A 24,059-nucleotide genomic window follows, 5' to 3' on the forward strand; every position below is an offset into this window, starting at 1 on the left:
GTTTTTTTGTTTTGTTTTGTTCTAAAAAAAATCAAGAAGTTTTTATGTTGCTTAACTAAGTCAGTGCCTGTGGAGAAATCACCCCACCTCTCCACTTCCCCTATTTCTTTGTTCAACATGCCACATTAACTTTTCCCTTCCCATTTTGTGCTCACTTTATGGTTAAACCATCTAGGATCATGAATTCTTCTGGGATCTCTGTGCCTGGTGCCCAAAAAGCTGGCTCTCCTCTCATTTCAGTAGCCAGTGACAGCCTGCGGACGTGTGATGACATCAGCAGAGAGCAGCTTTAGGGGGTGTGGGGAGAGTTTGGCTGGATTAAAGGGTCACTGAGAAAGGAAATAACCCTAAACGTCAGCAAAGGTTGTGCTTTTGATGCTTTTCCCAATTTGTATCTCGTTTTCAAATTTTCTTTGTTAAACATGTATTGTTTTTATAATGGAAATAAATGTATTTCATAAAAGCCTATGATAGTCATGTCTAGCTAATACTTTCATACGTGTTCACTGGAATTGAACAATTAAGTAAATGGATGGCAGATGGTGGGAGCCAGGTTTCCCACTGTTGGAGTGGAAATTTACAGATCAGCCGGGGAGCGAGAATGATCCATGTGGTAATGGATTAGTTGGACACATCGGTATGAACTCATGTTTAGCTTAATATAGATACAGATGGATATATAAAGAAATATTTATAGATATGTATGTATGCATGGGTTAGTATACACACATATATTTCTTTACTCTGTCAGCTGAGACGGCCTAAAAGGAATGACACTCCAGTAACAACAAAGCCTAGTGCCCAGACCTTGGTTTCTAACACCATTTTCCAATAAAAGGAACCAGGGCTCCTTGGAGAAATGGCAGACTCTAGGGCTGAGGCAGGAAATACACCATATGAGCCTAAGCATCTTGTAGAGCCAAGAAGTAAGGAAGTGCTCAGCTACACACACACACACACACACACACACACACACACTGAAGGGATTATGTCAAAGGGTCACAGGAGTTAAGTAAAAGAGCTCCCAATGGCCAAAGCTGGAACGATTTGAGTAACAAAATATATAAAGTAGTATCGGATTATAACCCAAAATGTAAAATAAATACCCCTGAAACCATACCGATATAAATGATTGAATATCTTAATAAGTGGAGAAGAGACAAGTTTCCTATGCAGAAGAATTCCAAATAAATTATGTAGATTCTCTCCCTAAAGGAGGTGGAGCCTCACTCCTCACTCCTTAGGTGTGAGCTGCATAGAGTGACTTCCTTCTAAAGAGGACGGTATGGGGCTTCCCTGGTGGCGCAGTGGTTGAGAGTCCGCCTGCCGATGCAGGGGACACGGGTTCGTGCCCCGGTCCGGGAAGATCCCACATGCCACGGAGCGGCTGGGCCCGTGAGCCACGGCCGCTGAGCCTGCGCGTCTGGAGCCTGTGCTCCGCAACAAGAGAGGCCCGCGCACCGTGATGAAGAGTGGCTCCCGCTCGCCGCAACTAGAGAAAGCCCTGGCACAGAAACAAAGATCCAACACAGCCAAAAATAAATTAATTAATTAAAGAGGACAGTATGGAAAGGGGGGAAAACACTAACTTTATGGTGGAGAGACCTGGAAAAGAGACCTACTAGTCCTACTCTAGCCAGGTGACCAAGGCCAATATCAACAGTGATGAATCGCGCTGACAGTATATACTGTTGGTAAGATGTGATGCAAATGGCACTGCGTCACTGTGACCTTCCTCCCCCAATCCATAACTCCGCTCTAATCATGAGAAAAACTCAGCCAAAACCCAGTGTTGGGGGGTGAGGGTGGAATTCAACAAAATACCACCAGTGCCCCTCAAAACTGTCAGGGTCATTAAAAACCAAGTCTGAGAAACCATCAGAGCCAAGAGGAGCCCAAGGAGATGTCATGACTATATGTAATGTATCCTGATAGCCAGAGAAAGAGCATTAAGTAAAAGCAAAGGAAATCTGAATACAGTATGGTCTTTAGTTAATAATGATGTATTGATTGGTTCATTAAATGTAACAAATGTACCATACTAATGTAAAATGTCAATAATAGGGGAAACTGGGTGCAGGAGGCAGGTGTATGGAAAATCTTTGTATCATCTGCTCAACTTTTCCGTAAATCTAAAACTATTCCAAACAATAGAGTACAGTCAATTCTCTGTATTCTGACAGTTATGTTTTATAACGTCTCCGCGAACACTGAATTGGTGCACGTTGAGCCGTTACCCCTAGCTGAGAGCCTCTGGTCACAACATTTTCGGATCAATACATAAGCTTGTTTTACGTGTGCTTCTGTTTAAAGACACTTCATTTAATATACAATTGATTCATTAATATTAAATATCTATCTGTGGTGAACAGCACTTTACCTCATTTCTGAACAAAGCTTATCTAACACGTGTATTTTCTCCATAAGGCACATCACAGCCATCCTGCACTTAGGATCACTAGGCGGCACTTCAGCACTATGTTTGCGGAGCATTTTCAACAGCGATATCACGCACAAAAGGCACAAAAATGCCCCAAACTTGGCACGAAACAGACCACAGAAAGGACACTTGTTAGTAGTATGCGAGTTGCTACAAGAAGACAGAGCTTCCTCTCATTCCACCTCAGGTGGGAATGTGTGCACTGGACAACTCAATTTTTTTACCCTGTGCACATGCCATGCTCACGAATGACCACGGAAGTGTCATGAGTATTCATTTGGGGGTCACAAATACATTTTAGTGAGTAGGTAAATTCATAAATATGGAATCCATGAATAATAAGGATCAACTGTATATTAATTTTTAAAAGCCTATGAACATGTTCCCCAATAGCCTAAGTTCTCTCCCTAACCCACGACAGATTGCTCATTTCTGAATCTAACTTACTAAAATTTATTTATTTATCTATTTATCGATCTAGTTGTTTCGTTAGCCTATACCTGTGCTGTACAGTAGCCACACGTGGCTATCGGTACTTTAAACGTGGCTAGTCCAGCACTGAGGTGTGCTGTAAGGATTCACACCAGATTTTGAGGACTTAGTACAAAAAAAACAATGTAAGTTATCTCATTAATACTTTGAATATTGATTACATATTAAAATGATAATATTTTAATATAATTGGTTAAATAAAATGTATCATTAAAATTAACTTCACCTGTTTCTTTTTACTTTTGTAATGTGACCACCAGCGAATCTAAACTTACACATGTGATGTGCATTTTATTTCTATTGGACAGTGCCAACCTGTATCATCTCCTGGGAAAATGAATTCCATCGTAATATTTGTAACATAGGGAATGACATAGGACAATGGAATCATTTTATCCTTAGAAGGACTAGTCAATCCTCTCCTTTTAGGACACTGAGGCTCGGACAGGTGAAGTGCCTTGTTCAACTTCACACAGCCATTTGCTGGCAGAACAAGACTCAGACCCCAGTCTCCTGTCTTCCAGTCCAGTCTCTTTCCCCTTGACCTTCTCCCCTGTATGTCTCCACCCTGCCAATAAGTAAAACCAACAGCCTACATAATCCTTTAAGAGAAAAACAGTGTTGGCCATTCCTGAATTGAAAGAGAACATTTCATAAAATCTTGCTAGATTTCTATAAGTAGGGCTACCAGATTCAGCAAATAAAAATATAGGATGCCCTGTTAAAATCTGCATTTCATGGAAAAGAATCTGAAAAAGAATGGATATAGGTATATGTATAACTGAATCACTTTGCTGTACACCTGAAACTAACACAGTATTGTAAATCAACTATACTTCAATATAAAGTAAAAATTTTAAGTTAAAGAAATAAAATGAAGAATTAATTATAAAACATTTGTATTTCATATAAATGAGAAATAATGTTTAATTATAAGCATGGGATATGCTTATACGTAAACATTATTCCTTGTTTATCTGAAATGTAAATGTAACTGAGCACCTGTGTTTTCAGTATAAGTATGTCCCATGAAATATTTCGGGACATATTTACACACAAGAAAAGTGTTTGCTGTTAATCTGAAATGCACATTTAACTGGTGTCCTATATTTAATCTGGCAACCCTACTGTAAAGCCTTTGAGGAAAGAACCTTTCCACTAATTTCTCCCAGGCACTTAGGCACTTATCTTTCTGTGTTCCTCCAAGGAAGAGCCCAACCTAGTGAGTCACTCAGTGGCTCCGTAATAAACAAGGGAATCTCCAGACTTGCCTTCCCATCTGCAGGCTGTCTCGGCTGTCAATGCTATCTTTCTAAACAGCCAACTTACTGGGGAATCAAGCTGCAGATCTCAACTGTCCCTCCCAACCTTTATAATCAATCTAAGTTGGGCAAGATGCCAGCTTAAAAAAAAATGCACAGAACCAACTTTTGTAACTAGGGAAATAAGAGGGTAGGAAAAACCCAAGGAAACAGACACGCTTTCCTTTTCTTTACAGAAGCTCTTCTAAATGTAACAGGCGACAATTGGTCCAAACACTCCAGCCATTTCCTGCACATGTATACACATCAAAGAGAGCACGGCAAGAGTCAATCGGATTTTGCTTTCCTTCATTGCTATTATTTTGTGGCATACTAGTGAGGGGATGATAGAAGTGGTCCATACAAGGTGCAGGCAAAAAGGGGGTACAGGTAATAAGAGAATTTAAAAACAATTTAATGTCTGTAGAGAATTTAAAAACAATAATAAAACTGACTAAAAGTTGTTCTGCTTTTTATTACCCCATGTGCTGACAATTGTAAACAATGTCGTTGATAAAATACTCCTCCCACTGCAACTTCCCTTCCCCCCGGAACCTTGGCAGTTCTGATATTAGGCAAGTCCATCAACTATTTTTAAAAACCCTGTTTTATGGAGCTTTGCTTTTTTTGCTGTTTGGGGCATGTATGTAGGAGGTGGAAGGAGAGGAGAAGAGCTAGATGGAGATGCTTAACCCATCAAACAGCAAGAGTTTTAATAAATGGAGATTCCCCTCTCATGCACATATCGGACTATGTCTTAAGGTTTCCAAGGACCAAGAGGCAATATTATAGTAAAAGGAGCACTGGAGAAGGAGTCAGAATACCTGGGTTCAAGATGCGGCTCCATGTCTGCATAGGTATGTAACTGAGAACAAAAGTTACAGCCTCTCTGAGCCTGTTTCCCTCCTTGTCAGGTAGATGCTCTGACCACTTCCCCCATCTGTCTACTCCACCTGCTTGTCTTGTGAAGCTAAGAGATAAAACATATAAAAGTGCTTTGCAAACTGCAAGGTCCTTTACCCATGTAAATCACTGTATTTATTGTAACAGAGACCAAAATAGCAGCTGCTTAAATAAGATAGAAGATCCAGTTCTCTATAAAAGTCCAAGCTCGTAGGCAGTTGATGGAGGTAGGATGACTTTCCTTCCCAAGGTCATCTAGGGACCCAGGTTCCTTCTCTGTTACTGTTCCATTATCCCAACAGGTATCTTTCTTATCTTTTATTTATTTTATAAATTTATTTATTTTTATTTATTTTTGGCTGCATTGGGTCTTCGTTGCTGCGCGTGGGCTTTCTCTAGCTGTGGTGAGCGGGGGCTACTCTTCATTGCAGCGCAGGGGCTTCTCTTTGCGGTGGCTTCTCTCGCTGCGGAGCACAGGCTCCAGGTATGCGGGCTTCAGTAGTTGTGGCACGTGGGCTCAGTAGTTGCGGCTTGCAGGCTCTAGAGGTCACGCTCAGTAATTGTGGCGCACAGGTTTATTTGCTCCGCGGCATGTGGGATCTTCCCGGACCAGGGCTCAAACCCATGTCCCCTGCACTGGCAGGCGGATTCTTAACCACTGTGCCACCGGGGAAGTCCTTTCTTGTCTTTTAGATTGAAAGTAAACCACCACCCGACACAAACTCATTCTTACCCACAAGAAGGAGAAAAGAATAAGTGGAGGAACATCACTTCTGTTCCTTTCTTATTGGTTAAAACTAAGTTACACGGTCTCACACTGCTGCCACAGAGGCTGAGAAATATACTCTGGCTGGGAAGCCATGTGTCCAGCTAAAACCTGAAGGCTCTACTGCTAAAAGTTGATAATGGATACGGTGGATAATATGCAGTTTGACAACAGGTATTGTCATTATTTTTCAGGCTAGTGGATAAAGAATTGTTCGTTGTTTTATTGCTCTGAGGAACGAGAAATGAAAAGCCCTATCTTTCCACTGTGGCTGATGAGGTTTAGATATATATCAATTTATCAATGCAAATGATCCTGGTTTAAATGAATGAATGAATTCCTAGAGCAGTGGATTTCAAAGCACTTTCATCGGGGGCCTGTGCGACTGGCTGTTCTCCTAGGAGAGCTCTTCAGTGTGGATTTGGACACATCTTATGAATACAGCCCTGTGCCTCTCGGGGACCAAGCCCAAATCCCAGGAGAAACATGGAATTTAGACCACCTTACCACTCTACTGACCCTATTCAGCGAGCTCCTACTGAAATAGTGGTACATCATCTGGTTAGTGCCTTATCATCCTCCAGCCCTTGTGTCACTGCCTCCATAATTAAACACAGACCATTAGCTATAACCCACTGCACCCGCATCAATTATGCCAGTTTGGATAACAGCCACAGAAACCCTCCTTTCCTGTCTTCTGCCTCTCTGGAAATAATCCTGGTCATATCACACCAGTATAGGTAGAACTGCCTTGGCTTTTATAAGATGTCAAATTAGCAAGGCTGCTATGCCATGATGGAGCAGAAGCATTGTTCTTCCATACACTGATTAAAAGGTAATTTAACCGCTTCCAAAGGTGGTCCAGCCAATCCCCAGCAGTATTGACATTGTGTTAATGAGAAATTGCTGTCCAGAGTGATAAATTAGCCTTCTGAGACTAGTATGCAAACCCATCTTCACTGGATGGCCCAACCTTAAAAAGCAAACTTGGTAGTTTCATCACCCTCTGCCCCCTTCAATTAAATGTGGAGGGGCTCATACACCGCATCTGAAATCCCAGAGCTGTGCAGATTAGAATACACACTTGCAGCCTCCTCAGTAATGCAAGCTGTCCCAGTTTGCTGCTTTCCTCACGAGTGCTAGGCTAAGGTGACTGTAGCTCAGCGGCTATAGGACTGTGTAATCCACCTCATTCCTTAGAGATAAGGAAGTTTACCCTGAGAAAGAAGAGAACGAAGCCAAACGGCTCTCAGAATGTGCGAGGAGCCTTAGCATTCACTTAATCTAATGCTTTCGTTTTGCACGTGAGGAAACTGAGGCCCAGGGAGGTGAAATATGGCCAAAGTTGTAGGATGCTCAAGCAGCAGAGATGGACGAGGATCCATTTCCTCTGACAATGGGATCACTGTTTTCTACCCTCCTTCACACATCCTACCAAACTGATGACCACCTGTACACCAGTTGTCACATCATCTAGAGATCCCCATTCCACCACCTTGGTTTTCTTCCCGGGTGAAGAAAGCACTCACCTTGCTCGAGGACGCTAGCCTGATTTCTTCCTGTGTAGCAGACACAGATCTCCACGCACAAACTTAGGTGAGCAAGAAACACTGTATGTCTTTACTTTCTAATAAAGAGACCAGCCCTGTCCTGCCAAGCAGGAAATTCAATCCCAAACATTCTTGAGGGCTCTTCCCCCACTCTTCCGGGGTGTCAAGGTTCTGGGTCTCAGAAAGTGCTAAGATATCAGGGTGACCTTCTGAATCTCAAGGAGGTACAGAGGTATCATCAAGATGTCAAAGACCCAGCCCACAGGGCCCCTTCAGCTTCCCAGACTGCAGGTTCTTGTCTGTGCTGGGGGCTGGGGAATCCCTGGTTGGCTGGGAGCCTAGGCCTTGGTCCTCCCTCCCTCAGCTCTATTGTCTAAAATTGGCCTGCTCTCCTGGTACTGTCAGGATGAAGACTATAGGGATCTGTGGCTCGCCAGGCTTTCAGACACCTTTCCTGTTCCAAGTCAGAGGAATTTCTTTCCAGTCTTAGGGAAATCCTTCTTGTTCTCCTCAAAAATATGCTCTCTCTTGTCTCATACTCTAGGATGCCATTACAATTACCTGGAGGGACCCAGGTTTTTTGAAACAAATGCCAGGAAGGAAAATGTAAGTAACTTCTACCCTTTGTCCAGTCGCAAACCTTCACCAGGACAAGCAAGAAGAGTGGGGAAAGAAATGGAAAAATGCAGGGAGGGGAAATACAAATTACCTCTCAAAAAAATTATACTGCACCCAGTGACTGAAAGTTCCATGAAAGGACAAACAACCCAAATTCCAGTTCAGTTTTTCTGGGAGAAAGAATGCTGGGGGAAATGGTCCCAGCTTCATCTTGAAAGGAGCATGAAAACCATGAGATCATTTCTCCACAATGGGAGAGGCTACTACATGCCCTAAAAACACAGCAATGACTGCACCAGCTCTCGGGCCTTCCTTACCACTTGATTGTTCCTTAACTCCTTGCCACCTGGCTACAGATGCCACCACTCTCCAAAACAACTCTGCAGAAGGTCCTCACTATCCAGTTGTCCAGTCCAGTGGCCAACTCTTTGTCTTCATCCTCTTTGACCTTCTCCTCCTCCCTGAAACTCTTTCCTCTGAGGGATGGTTGGTGACATTGGATCTTACTGGTTCACCCTTTACCTTTCAGACCATGTTCTCTTTTATTCCTTTACTGGCTTTTCTTCCTTTCCTTTCCACTAATCAAAGGCATCTTCTAGGGAGCTGATCTCTAGCCACTTCTATCTCTATTTAATCTTCCTCCTTGATTAATCCACTCCTACAACTTTTATTGTCTTTCAATCTACATCTCTAGCCCCACTCAATTTCTTGAATTCTAGACCCAGAATTCCAACTGTCTTTTGACTGTTTCCTGATGGATGTGCCACCAGTACCTCAAACCTGCCATGTTCAAAATCAACTCATCTTTCCTCCCTAAACCAGCTTCTCTTTGTGACGCCCTTGCTCCATTGATGCATGACCATTCTTCCAAACTTTGGATCCATCTTTGACTCCTCCTCTCTGTTGTCCTTACATCCAATACGATTTTAATCTAAATAGATTTTACCTCCTCAAATGGAACATTCCAGGTATTATACGACAAGTGCAGAATAAAGTGGAACTCTCCATCAGCACACCGTCTTTCTATTAATGCCATATAACATTAAATTAATCATGGTTATCATTTTGGCTTTTATCCTTCCATAATTTCTTCTATACAAATAAGTATTTTTACATAAAAGGGATCACCCTGTTTTGGAACTTGTTTTGTCACTTATATCAGGAACACTTTCCTATTCCATTAAATGTTCTTTTCTACAGTAATTCTCAGACTCTAAGTGTGTACTGGAATTATCTGAGGGCACTTGTTAATAAAGTATTTCCCTGGATCCTCCCCCAAAGACACTCATTTAGTACTCTGGGGAGGGCCTAGGGACCTGTATGTTTAACCAGTATCCCAGAAAACTCTAATGCATAAGGTTTTCGGATTGCAGTTGGAGAAATACTGTTGGTAAAGCACAATTTTTAAGAACTGCCTCATTTTCTTTCATTTACATTTACAATAATTTAGTTACCAATCCCCACTAACACGTATTTAGGCTACCGTCCAATTTTTTAATATTATTATTAGTTCTGCACTGACTTTATTTCTAGGCTTTCTCTTTACCATTCCCTCCACCCCCACACACATATAATTTTTCTTTAGGATAAATTCCTAGAAGTAGAACTTCTGGGTCCAAAGGATATGCAATATCATAAGCTATATATATATAGTAATATATGCCGTTATATTATTCATTATATAATTATATATAATATATTAACATTACAGTAATATAATAACTATAATACAATAACAAAATTAATGTTTTAATTACATGATATATAATGTAATAATATGTATTAATTTATATACGTCCAAGTGGGGTTTTCTTTGGACCCTCACACAAGATTTACATTTATCCATGTTAATTTCATCTGGTTATATCTCACCCATTGCTTCAAGGGTCCTGATATTTTCATATCCCTACACTCCATTAAAAGTATTTGTTATTTTTCTAATCTCCTGCATATCTGATGTGTATCTTCTATACTTTCATCCAAATTATGGGTGAGAAACAGTGAACGGGATAAGACTGAGAAACGTCTTGCTGCTCTACCAGAAACCTACATTACCTAGCACTCTTGCTCGTTCTTTACACATTAATAACTTAATTTTAATAGTGATTGGCTTATGATTCTCCATCTCGTCTTTAAGGTTGTAGGGACAGAACTCACCACATGTCTGCTGAAGTTCACATCCACTGCCATCGATTTCTTAACTGATCTGCCAACCAAAGGAGAAAAATAGGTGTACTGGTTTTCTATATTCATTTAATGAGGCTTAACACAGATTCATAATGCTGTAGTGGCATACAACATAAGGCTGTGTCCAGTTTGTGTGTCTGAGCATGGACTGGGGGCTCTGTTCATCCAAGCAGGGTAAAAGTGTTGATGGCCCCTCTGGTGCGGGAGGGAGAGAGCAGGGGGAGGAAACAGAAGGCAGGATGCAGTGGGCTCACAGCAAAGGGAAGAAATGGGGAGGTGAGAAAGGGAGAGAAGCAGAGGAGGGATGCAGGTTGCCTGGTACTGTTAATGATAGCAATAGTAATAATCTCTAACATCGATCAAATTTAGGAAGAGCCCAGCGCTCTGCTAAATGCTTCACACGGATGAACACATCTACTCTAACAACTCTGAAAGGTGAGTAATAGTATTATCTCTATTTTGCAGATGGAGAAACTGAGGCACAGAGAGGCTAAGAATCATGCCCATCACCACAAAACCATTAAGTGGCATAACTGGGATTTGAACTAGGCCAACTGATGCTCCCTGTTAAGCATGTGAACTGCTCGCCGCAGCACACAGCATGTGTCACACTGTGATTATATTCTGGCTACTGTTATTATTGGTGTACATGTGTGTACGTGGGTACGTTCATGCACACACACGCACGCACGCGAGCACACACACACACAATGGCCAGGAAGCGAACTGCCATTGCCTTGGTTGCGTGCACATAAATGAGTTAGCCTTGGGAGTCTCTCCTTATGCTTACCTGCAAACAGTATTTTGAGGAAATGGACATCTGGGTGGTACCCATACTGAGGGTGACCAACTTGTCCCAGTTTTCCCCAGACTTCACCAGTTTTACGACCATAAGTCCCATGCCCAGGGAATCCTCTCTTTCCTGGGCAAACCGGTACAGTTGGTCACACTGTCCGTACTAGTATGGAGAACCAACTGTATGTTTTGTTTTTTTCTTAACATCTTTATTGGAGTATAATTGCTTTACAATGGTGTGTTAGTTTCTGCTTTATAACAAAGTGAATCAGTTATACATATACATATGTTCCCTTATCTCTTCCCTCTTGCATCTCCCTCCCTCCCACCCTCCCTATCCCACCCCTCTAGGTGGTCACAAAGCACCGAGCTGATCTCCCTGTGCTATGCGGCTGCTTCCCACTAGCTATCTATTTTACGTTTGGTAGTGTATATATGTCCATGCCACTCTCTCACTTTGTCACAGCTTACCCTCCCCCTCCCCATATCCTCAAGTCCATTCTCTAGTAGGTCTGTGTCTTTATTCCCGTCTTTACCCCTAGGTTCTTCATGACCTTTTTTTTTCTTTCTTAGATTCCATATATATGTGTTGGCATACGGTATTTGTCTTTCTCTTCCTGACTTACTTCACTCTGTATGACAGACTCTAGGTCCATCCACCTTACTACAAATAACTCAATTTCGTTTCTTTTTATGGTTGAGTAGTATTCCGTTGTATATATGTGCCACATCTTCTTTATCCATTCATCCGATCACCGACACTTAGGTTGCTTCCATGTCCTGGCTATTGTAAATAGAGCTGCAATGAACATTTTGGTACATGACTCTTTTTGAATTATGGTTTTCTCAGGGTATATGCCCAGTAGTGGGATTGCTGGGAAAACTGGACAGGTACATGTAAAAGTATGAGATTAGAACACTCCCTAACACCATACACAAAAATAAGCTCAAAATGGATTACAGACCTAAATGTAAGGCCAGAAGCTATCAAACTCTTAGAGGAAAACATAGGCAGAACACTCTATGACATAAATCACAGCAAGATCCTTTTTGACCCACCTCCTAGAGAAATGGAAAGAAAAATAAAAATAAACAAATGGGACCTAATGAAACTTCAAAGCTTTTGCACAGCAAAGGAAACCATAAACAAGACCAAAAGACAACCCTCAGAATGGGAGAAAATATTTGCAAATGAAGTAACTGACAAAGGACTAATCTCCAAAATTTACAAGCAGCTCATGCAGCTCAATATCAAAAAAACAAACAACCCAATCCCAAAAATGGGCAGAAGACCTAAACAGACATTTCTCCAAAGAAGATATACAGATTGCCAACAAACACATGAAAGGATGCTCAACATCACTAATCATTAGAGAAATGCAAATCAAAACTACAATGAGGTCTCACCTCACACCGGTCAGAATGGCCATCATCAAAAAATCTAGAAACAATAAATGCTGGAGAGGGTGTGGAGAAAAGGGAACACTCTTGCACTGTTGGTGGGAATGTACATTGCTACAGCCACTATGGAGAACAGTATGGAGGTTCCTTAAAAAACAACTGTATGTTTTGTTATTTCTTCCCACTGAATACACAAGGGGGCATTGTAACCATTCAGTCATGCATTCCTCAAACATTTATTGAGCGCCCAATTAGAGGTGTGACTGCTGCCCAGGAACCTAGCACCAAGGATGGGGCAGGGAAACAGGAAACTGAGAAACCTTCCACAATTCCCCATCAGAAAGAATAAAATGTGTATTTAAATAAACAAACACTTCCACAGCACTGACTGTGTGCCAACCAGTGTAATGAGCACTTTACATCCTAACTCACTTAATCCTCACAAATACCTTGTGGCACAGCTACTATTATTATCATCCCCGTTGTAAAGAAACAGAGGCAAAGAGAGGTTAAGTACCTTGCCCATCACACAGCTGGCAAGTGGCACAAAGCAGGATTTGAACCCAGGCAGGCCCTCGTTGCTCCAGAATCCACGCCTTCAAACTGCTGTGCTCTGCTGGGAAAGGACTTTGAACCCCGGCAAGAACTCTGCATGGCCTCAGTCTCTCTTTCCAGCCCCGCTTAGGGGTTTTTCCCTCGCCTGGTGGTTCTTGAACCCTGAGCGCACATTAAAATCATGCAAGAAGTCTGAAAAATAATACTCATTCCCCGGGGCCCCACTCACAGAGATTTCGATTTAACTAAGTCACTCTGATCTGGACCTCAGGACTTTTCAAAGCCGCCCACAAGGATCTACTGTGTGGCTGGGTCTGAGAACCGAGGTGGCGAGGTCCTCCCCTCTAGCAAGCTGGGCTACCGCCAAGCCCAGTCCTCTAATTTGGCGCTTCTCAAATGCTAATGTGCAAATGAATCAGCTAAGGACCTGATTAAAATGCAGATTCTGATTCAGTAGGCTTGGGGTGGGGTGACTGGACCAGAAAGTCAGCATTTCTAACCAGCTCCCAGGGTTTGCTGATGCTGCTGGTACATGGACCACCTCTGGAGTACCCGTGGTTCTTAGACCAGAAGCCTCTGCATCCCCTGCTTGTTAGAAATGCAGACTCTCAGGCCCCATCCAACACCAGCTGAGTCAAAATCTGCGTCTTAATGCACACTCGAGTTTGGGAAGTGCTGCTCGAGCCCTGAGCTTCCCACAGGTGCTGGGAATGGGTTTCAGATGTGCCAAGGTACTGTCTCCCCTTAGCTCTCAGGAGCTTGGTCAGTGACCTCCAGGGTCCAGCTGCAAGCAGCCTCACTGACCCCACGTGTATGCAAATACTCTAAGATTCGCCACTGACCACCATGGAGAAAAGAGTGAGAAATCCTGCTCTAATCGAGTCTTGCTGCCCCCTTGCCTCACACTTCCAGGAAGCCTTTGCTCACACTGTTTCTCCCAACTGGGTGGCCTCTGACCAACCTTACCTAATTTCTGAAGTTCAAGCTCATGTCCTAGCTCTTCTTCTATGGAAGCATTCCCATTTCCATGTGGCCATTTCAGTCCAACAGACTTTTTTCTTCTCGTATAACAAACACATGATAGCGTTTCCTATGTGCCAGGCACTATTCTAAGCCCTTAACATTATTCATTCATTTAACTCCCATTTTACAGGTCAGAAAAACTGAGGCACAGAGCAGTGGGGTAAGTTTCAAGGTCACATATGTAACGAATGGTAGTGTCAAGATTCAAACCCAAATAATCTGGCTTCGGAATCACCACACTAAACCACAACACTAAGATTCTTCTTGCTGCTGTGGGACTTAGAGAAGAATTTGCAAATGATACAGAGTGTGGACAGTGAAAGAAAAGATATTTGTTTTCCGTGGCTGCTGCAACAAAGTACTACAAACCGGGTGGCTTTAAATAACAGAAATGTGTTCTTTCACAGTTCTGGAGACCAGAAGTCCAAGCTCACATGTCGGCAGGGTCATGCTCCCTTTGGAGGCTCTAGGGAAGGATCCTTCTTTGCCTCTTTCTGGCTACTTGGTGGTCGCCAGCAGTCCTCCATGTTCCTTGGCTTACTGACACATCACCCCATCTCTGCCTCCATCATCACATGGCCTTCCACTCTGTGTCTCTCTGTGTCCTCTCCTCTCCTTAAAAGGACACCACTCATTGCCTCAGGGCCCACCCTGGTCCAGTATGGATGGATCCATCTTTAATTACATCTGCAAAGACCCTATTTCCAAATAAGGTCACATTCTGAGGTTCCAGGTGGACATGAATTTGGGGGGGATGCTATTCAACCCAGAACAGAAGAGCACAGAGACTGTCTCAGGGAAGAAAGTGTCTCTTAAAACTCCTCAGCTGCTCACTGTTTGGAAATACTGCTGAAGCCTTTGGACCCATTACCGACGCCCTCCAGATGCAGTGGAGGTACAGCAAGCAACCCACGGAGTAGCTGGACATTCGGGTCAACGGACTGCAATTTCCGCAGTGCCAAAATGACAGCATTTTCCACCTCCATCCGGGGTTGAACATCTGATGGTGCTTGCAGGTTCTCCCCAGACCAAATCGATCAGACTGATTGTTGTGTACAACAGGTACAATAAAGCTGCCACTTCTGAGGATTTTGCAGGTGGCAGGTCCAAAGGTGACACGTGCACTGTGCCAGTGGTCAGGCAATATACAGCTCAGCACATACTGGCAAAGGGATCCTGTGGTGGAGATCTTTCACGAGAACTACTTGGACATCAGCACTTCTCTGTGAAACATCCAAGTCCTTTCTATGACAAGCTAAGAAGGGATCCTGTCACCGCCACTCCAGGGCTACAGCGTGGATATTCCAAGCCAAGACCAACTGAAGCAACATGCAGAGGAAAGTTCCAACACCAGGAAAAGAACCGAAGAGGTTGGTATCCCTATGCTGCCGACCTTACCACATACATGCAGAAATCCTAGAGAGGGAGATATGTCCTACATTGTTTTAGGCACTCAGGAGGACATGTGGATTTTGAATGAGTCAGCATTACAGCAGTTAAATGCTGGAATAAAAGTGGAAGCCGCTAATACAGATCAAACAAGTAAAAAAAAAAAAAAAAGGAACGGAAGTGACAAAAGGTAATGGAAATAGAAAAAAATGACCGTGGGGACGCTACATCCTATGTACTGGCACTGATGGAGAAGTTGCTTCTGAGGATGCGTGGTAGTGTTACTGAGTGCAAGAAATCAAACTCTTCAAACGAGAGGTGTTTCCATGCTGGGCCCTGAGGAAAGATCAGTATTCGAACTGTGCCAAGCGAACCCATTAGCTCTTCATTCCTGTCATCACTGCCCCACCTGAAAAGAAGGAAAATGAAGGAACTGATGTCCCTTATTGCCAAAGAACCATTTCGGCCTAAGATCTTGTAAAAAGGGAAGAACAACACAAGACTTTTTTTTTTTCCTTTTTTTGTGGTACGCGGGCCTCTCACTGCTGTGGCCTCTCCCGTTGCGGAGCACAGGCTCCGGACGCGCAGGCTCAGCGGCCATGGCTCACGGGCCCAGCCGCTCCGCGGCATGTGGGATCTTCCCAGACCGGGGCACGAACCCGTGTCCCCTGCATCGGCAGGCAGACTCTCAACCACTGCGCCACCAGGGAAGCCCAACACAAGACTTTTTGATCTCTGTAGCTCAGAGGAATTCTCGGATTTGGCTCAGAGGTCTGAAAGCTCACAGACCATCTCAAGCACAGGAGAACAATCAGGCGGCCCTTCGTAGCAGAGAGCAATCTCTTGAAGCCGTGTAGCACGGGTGAGAAGCACCCATGAGATGGGAATATTATTCATGGAAGCACAGGCCACCTTGTCACTCGTCACAGCACCAGAAGGTTAAAGAAGCCTGGGGCGTCATGCCCTCTTTGCAAGAAGATTCCGCCAGTTATTAAGATTTTATGGCCAAGCTGAATTGGTGGGTTGCAGAGAAATGATTATCAGGGCCAGGTCAGGATAAAATCATCGGTACTGAGCATCTCCACTCAGTGCGACGTGGGGCATCATCCATCGTTCATTGGTTCATGCAATTCATGCATTTGCTTTTCTAAATTCATACGGAATTCAAGAGCAATTCTTTAAAACTAGATGATCAATCTGTGGACTCCATTTACATGAAAAGTTACTTTAATTACTACGTTGTTCTTCAAAAAAAGGTTCTGGGGGGGAGCAGTTACAAAGATAAACGGGAAAATACATTCATTGACCAAACTCTCTGAAGATTAACCTTTTTTTTTTTAACATCTTTATCGGAGTATAATTGCTTTACAATGGTGTGTTAGTTTCTGCTTTATAACAAAGTGAATTAGTTATACATATACATATGTCCCCATATCTCTTTCCTCTTGCGTCTCCCTCCCTCCCACCCTCCCACCCTCCCTATCCCACCCCTCCAGGCGGTCACAAACCATCTAGCTGATCTCCTTGTGCTATGCGGCTGCTTCCCACTAGCTATCTATTTTACGTTTGGTAGTGTATATATGTCCATGCCACTCTCTCACTTTGTCACAGCTTACCCTTCCCCTTTCCCATATCCTCAACTCCATTCTCTAGCAGGTCTGTGTTTTTATTCCCGTCTTACCCCTAGGTTCTTCATGACCTTTCTTTTTTTCTTAGATTCCATATATATGTGTTAGCATATGGTATTTGTTTTTCTCTTTCTGACTTACTTCACTCTGTATGACAGACTCTAGGTCTATCCACCTCACTACACTACTGGACATATACCCTGAGAAAACCATAATTCAAAAAGAGTCATGTACCAAAATGTTCATTGCAGCTCTATTTACAATAGCCAGGACATGGAAGCAACCTAAATGTCCATCATCGGATGAATGGATAAAGAAGATGTGGTACATATATACAATGAAGGTTAACCTTTTCCCTAGTTAATTTTACTCCCCACACTTCTCTTCTATTCTGCAGGAGAATGTCCTTAGGCATAAAAATCCAAGGTGGCTATGAGAAAAACACTAAAGGTAATAATCAAAAAACATAAATAATGTGACATGCTACTGACGACTTTATCTTACAGTCAAGCTACATGGTTCTGAGACACCTAAAGAAAGAGTAAGAATCTTGAAAGAAGAGAGATTTATTCCACATATGCCTAGAACAATGGTTATTAAACTTCTTGCTAACATACCCTTAAAAGAATTTTGAGAAACTGTACACTCTTTTCCACATTTAAAAAATTGAAGTGTAGTTAATAAGAAATAAAATACACAGATCTTAAGGGTTGCTTTCCTATGAACTGTAGACATGTGAGCACCCACAACTGAAAACAAGCTAAAGCAAATTTCCATCGCCCCAAATCGCCCCTTATGCCCCTATCCAGGCAATCGTCCATTTCCTGACTCTCACCCTAGACTAGTTTTCTTCTGGCACATCTTTAATTTGATTTCTAAAATTTTAAAATACACATAATTACTTACAAAGAAAAAAACGATTGGCTAAAGCTTTCCATAGTTCCTTGGTGAGGAAGGATTGAAAGTGAATATGGAACCATCTTGTATACTATTTGTAGTCTGCTATATACACACTTTGACTTAAAGGTGCCTATTTCTCACAGTTTGGGCTTAGGTGTTCTCTCAGTCTTTTCTTGGCACTCTTTATTTATTATATCCTGGATAAGATAACCTCACTGGGATTGGTAAGAACATTTGCAACTACGAGTTTAGTGCTCAAAGTTAACCAATCAGGTTAACGGTATCCTTTCTAGAATGCTGTCTTCCTTAACAAGAGTTAGGAAGGGGAGGTAGGAAAGTGTGCTCCCTGCTATATTTGATCATTCCACTGGCATGTGTCATAGCCTGCCTTGAACCATTGGATAACTGTTTGTGGATGGTATATTTTATTCCCCAGCTAGACTGAGATATAATGACAAGGGAACAGAAACTGGAACCAGAAGACCTGGGTAGAAGATTCAATTCTGCCCTTATGTGATCACGGACAGATTCCTCAAGCTCTCTGAGCCTCTGTAGACTCTCTTAAATGGGACTAAAACCCACCTCGCTGGGAAAAAATTAGATAAGAAGAATAAAAGTGCTTTGTAAAATGTCAAGTTCTCATCACTGGGACTTTCTCATTATTCTTTTAATCAGGAGTTCACTCTTATGCTTCTTTTAACCCTCGTTGAGCGTTGCATGTAGAAAGTCTTAACAAATATGTGTTAACTGAGTGATATATTTGTTTATAATAAACAACAATAAAGAGTTGTAAATGTTATTTTTTAAGGAATCAAAAATTTACAAATTAGATTCTCCATTTGCACATACATATGAGTACAGAACTCTTATCTCTGCTTAAAATACATACATAAGGTAGAAGAAACAAGCCACAGTTTACAAAAGAGTGATCTGCAAGTTTCCTTCCTTTATTAATTTGAAGATCTATATGTAAAATTACCACTACTTATTCTTCTTCCACCAGGAAAGTTAAGTAGCATCAATACCACATAGTGTAACCTCTCTTTGGAGCATCTACTTTCCATCCTTAATCACATCTGTAGTTCTCCTGAGAACGGTTTCAAACATTTTCACACTTGTATAAATTATAAAGTGCAGAATAAGAAATACTGTTCTGCTAGGAGCATGCCATAGTTGATTTTATGAATCTGGATAATTTAAAAGTCCACCAAGCAAACCACTGTTAAGGTCCCAACTATGAACTAGGTATTCAAACAGAAATTTGGATACAGAAACAAGATGAAGGGGGGCGGGGTGCTGGCCAAGATGGGTAAGCCCTCTACATCCTATCTGCCCCACTGATTACAACTGAAAGCTCTAGACAGGAGACAAAAATAACTACGACCACAGTTCACTGAGGACTTGGAAAATAAAATAATAGCAGGCAGACTGGAGAGGGAAATAAAACTTGAAGAAGTCAGTACTATGTTAAATTTCTTTTTGTTGTTGTTTTTCCTCTTTTATTTCCCGGTTTTGACCCCAAGTAGCCCAAGTTGCAGAACTGTGCAGTGGCTCCATCCACCTTGGGGCTCCTCCTTCCCAAACATTCTGAGTCCTCTCTACTCAGCTGAGGGGAAAGAGAAGGAGGACCAAATGTGAGAGGTTTTAATGGGCCAGGCCCATTCATGAGAATTGGTGCACATCACTTCCATCAACATTCCATTGGTCAGGACTCAGTCACATGGCCACCCGTGACTGCAAAGCGTGCTGGGAAACGTAGTCCAGCTGTGAGCCCAAGAGGAAAAAAGTAAAACTATGGATACTAGTTAGCACTACAATAGTCTGCGCCACATAAGTGCTTTGGTAGACAAAGGGGTGTACAGAGAGCTTTGTGAACATAGAGGAGGGACTTCTAAATCAGAACGGGGAGACAGAGACCAGAGAAGGCTTTCTGAAGGACAGGACATGAATTTTGCAGGATAATCAAGAGGGTGAAAAGGGGAGCATGGGAGGAGACCAGAGCATGTGCAAAGATGCAGGGGCAGGAAATGTGAGAACGAATTTGGGAGAGCCCAAGTGATTCCCTCTTCCTTAGGCATTAGCTGTATGAAGAAAGAGCCAGGAGATGAGTCTGGAAAGGGAGGCAGGAGCCAAGATTTGAGCCAGAGAAACTCTGCAGCATCACTGATGTATTTAAAGCAGAGGCCCAGAGCAGTTGATTTCTAATTTAGAAAGAGCCTGGTAATTATGTAGAGGGTGGCCGGAGCCAGGAATAGGAATTAGGAGACTTCCCATTTTCTAGGCAAGAAGCAACATGGGCTTGAAGTAAGCAGTAGGGTACAGTGACAGGATCAGATATGAGATTTGAGATATTCATGCGTCAAAGTCTATAGAACTTAGTAACTGATTGAGTGTGGTAGATGATATTATGACAGGAGTCAAGGAAAATTCCTAGCTTTCATTCATTTACTGACTCATTCATTCATTCAACAAATATTTATTGAATATCTACTGTGTGTGTGTTCCTCTAGGTGCTGGAGACACAACAGTGAATAAACAAGCAAAGTTCCTGTCCTCATAGAGTTTACATTCTGGTGGAAGATTTTAAAACATTAACAAATATAAATTTATAGTGTGATTAGGGTTGCCATATTTAGCAAATAACATGTTATGTTTCGGATGTCCTTGTGGGACATCTGTGTGAGGGTTGGTTAACTGCATGTTATTTCTATGAGTCTGTTGCTCAGGAGAGAAGCCTTGGCCACTGATGTAGATTTGGGAGTCATGAGCATATGGGTAGTTGTATGTGACAAAAAAAAAAAAAAAACCCAAAAACAAAAAACCAAGAAAACAACAACAAAAATCCAAGTAAGGGAATTCATTGGCTGAGGACGCCAAAAAGGTCAGGGTTGTTTCTCCAGCTTCAAGCACAGCTGGATCCAAAGGTTTAAATGACAGTATTGGATTTCTGTCTTCTTTTTTCCTCTCTTGGACTTTCTTGGGCTTGATGGCCCCTGGCAACCCCAAAGTCCCCAATTCACATATATTCATTCAACAATTCAGCAGAAGTTTGCTTTTGTTTTGTTTTGGTTTGGTTCCAGTGGAAAAGTCTCAGCGAAGACTATGATTGGTACATTGGGGGTTACATGTCTATTTCTGAGCCAAGGCCTGTAACTCAGAGCATGACACTTGGGGGATGAATAGAAAAAGACAGCCCTGCAAACGAGATGGAGAAGGAGTGGCCAGAGCAGTAGAAGAAGATCCCGAAGCCAGTGATGTCCCAGAAACCAACTCAGTGAGTTTCAAAAAGGACTGAGTCAACAGTCACAGAGGAGGCAGTGAAAACCAGGACAGGAGGAGATGCGACCCAGTACCCTGACCATAAAAGGCCATCAGGTAAAACGCTAGGCAGTGCCCTACGGAGGATGGAAGGTGGTACTAAGGAGAAGCTGATAGAAAGTACACCAGGTGTCTGGGAGGAGGATCTGGGAAATTAACTAAATCAAATGGCTCTAAATGTCTCAGCTTCTCGAACTGACAGGCATATCAAGAGGACCAGGAAAGCGATGGGCTGAACACGAAGCATCTCTCCTGACTCTCAATTCTGCTATATTATGGTGCAGGATGCAAAAATCTGTGGGGATTTTAAGTGAAAACATTAAACTTTAAAGAGATTTGTACTTGGAAGAGGACTCCTTCAGACTATACTCCCAGAGTTCCTTGCAGTATGCAGTCCTTCCTCTCTGGCTGGGGGTATGTGGGTAAAAAGAACGGGAGGCATGGCTGTTAGTTGTTTGAGCACTTGCCTGCTGTTCTATGGGAAAAGAGATCACAATTCAAGGATGTTTTAGGACAGATCCACTTACAAATAATGATAATGATGCCTATCATTTGTGAAGCACTTCCCACATAACAGGCACTGTCCTAAGAGCTTGACCTTGGTTATGCCTCACAATAACCCCATGGGATGGAGCACCGTTATAATCACTCCTGTTTTAAAGATGAGGAAGCTGATGCACAGAGAGGTTAAATAACTTACCCAAAGTCACACAGCTCTGGATTTAAACCTAGGGAGTCTGGCTTTTGAGCCAGTGTCCCTAACCACTGCACTACTGCACCGTTGTTCATTCCCATAGTTTCCATATGGGCCAGTGCTTTTGCCAGACTGTAGCTTCTGATACAGGTTCAGAAAAGAAGGTCATTCCTCATACAATGGTCTGTGAATTTCTAGAACAGGCAGGGTTGGGGAAGCACCATCTGGCAGCTGGGTCTCACCTCTGCCCTACCCAGCCTGTCAACTGGTGATTCAATGGCCATGCCAGAGAGGCCCAGAAGCCCTACTCCCCAGGCAGCTTTGCACTGTAACCTTGGAACCATGGGAATTTGTCAGCCCACTGGGTGATGTTTATCTGAACCCTACAATTACCTTTTTGTTTGGACTTGCATTTTTAATTTTTATTGGTTTTAATGCATTCCCCAAATGAAAGAATAATTTCAGAGGTGCTTTATACAATAGCTGGTTTCATTAAAGCATTTCAAGTTAAGCTTTTTATAACCTAAGGATGAAGAAAAAAACAACTCTGCAATTTCACAGTACTGATCTGTTTTCTTTGAATTCATATGCACAAATTACTTTTTGCTTTATTTCTGAATGTGTACAAAGGTAGCTCAAGCAGTATATGGACCCACACAGCCCCGTCAACCAGCAATAACCATTTACCCATGGCCAATCTCGCCCATTTCCTGCCCTCTCCCTATATCATCTTGAAGGAAAAACCAGACATCATATCACTTTATTCACAAAAATTTCAGGACATATTCCTAAAAGGATTACTTTTAAAAACATAGCCATGATACCATGATTATAATTCCTTAACACCAGCAAATAGCCGGTCCATGTTCGTATTTCCCTAAATTAGTTTTAAAATTCTGCTTCTTCTGCAGCTCTATACCCCTTCAATATTATTAACTTGACTGCTTTTATAATTGTTGATACATAGTTTAAATTTTTTTCCTTATGAAAAATTCAAACCCACAAATGTAGAGAGAATTGTATGATGAACCCCTGTACCCATCACTCAGCTTCAACAACTATCTGTATTTGGCCAGTCTTGCTTCATCTGTTTTCCCCTTTCCATCTTCCCCTTTCACTGGATGTTTATAAAGCAATCCTCAGATAACATTTCCTGTCATTGGGCATGCAGTCTTAGCTGGGTAGGCAGCAAGAAAATGCAGAGGTGTTTTCTGGTAGGCATTTATATATTTATTTCATTTCTAAATCCCTAGAAAAGGATTCGATTAAATGTAACATTTCTAGCGGATCAGATAAACTTACACTTGGTGTTTTGCTGTCTCTTTTTTTTTCCCCTGAGCAACGTTTAAAATAAAACCAAGTTCTGAACAAACGGCACTAATAGTCTATGACGTGAAAACCAAACAGAATATTTGTGTCACACACTCTCTGTCAGCTGTGCCCAGATCTTTTTTTTTAAATTAATTTATTTTATTTCTGGCTCTGTTGGGTCTTCGTTGCTGTGCGCGGGCTTTCCTCTGGTTGCGGCGAGTGGGGTCTACTCTTCGTTGAGGTGCGCGGGCTTCTCATTGCGGTGGCTTCTCTTGTTGCGGAGCACGGGCTCTAGGCGCGCGGGCTTCAGTAGTTGTGGCACGTGGACTCAGTAGTTGTGGCTCCCAGGCTCTAGAGCGCAGGCTCAGTAGTTGTGGCGCACGGGCTTAGTTGCTCCACGGCATGTGGGATCTTCCCAGACCAGGGCTCGAACCTGTGTCCCCTGCATTCGCAGGGGGATTCTTAACCACTGCGCCACCAGGGAAGCCCCCAGATCTTTAAAAGTACACATTTTTCCAAGACTAACTGAATAAAAGCTGAAACGGAAAATTTTAAGCCTAACTATAATTTTGAAAAACAAAAAAACCCCAAAAAGTAAAGAGACACCATCAGCTGGCTTAGATTCCAAATGGGGCCTGAATCATGACACTCCATTGGCAAAGCCCCTGGGTTCCTCTCCCACTCCTTCTGGGTTTTAAAATCCACTGTTTTCCAAACAGCATTTGGGGGACTTTTGAGCATTGTGCATCTGCTTGCCTGGGAGACGGAAGAAATAGTTCAGGCTTTGG

The sequence above is a fragment of the Stenella coeruleoalba genome (genome assembly GCF_951394435.1).
Source record: "Stenella coeruleoalba genome assembly, chromosome: X".
NCBI classification, from domain to species: domain Eukaryota; kingdom Metazoa; phylum Chordata; class Mammalia; order Artiodactyla; family Delphinidae; genus Stenella; species Stenella coeruleoalba.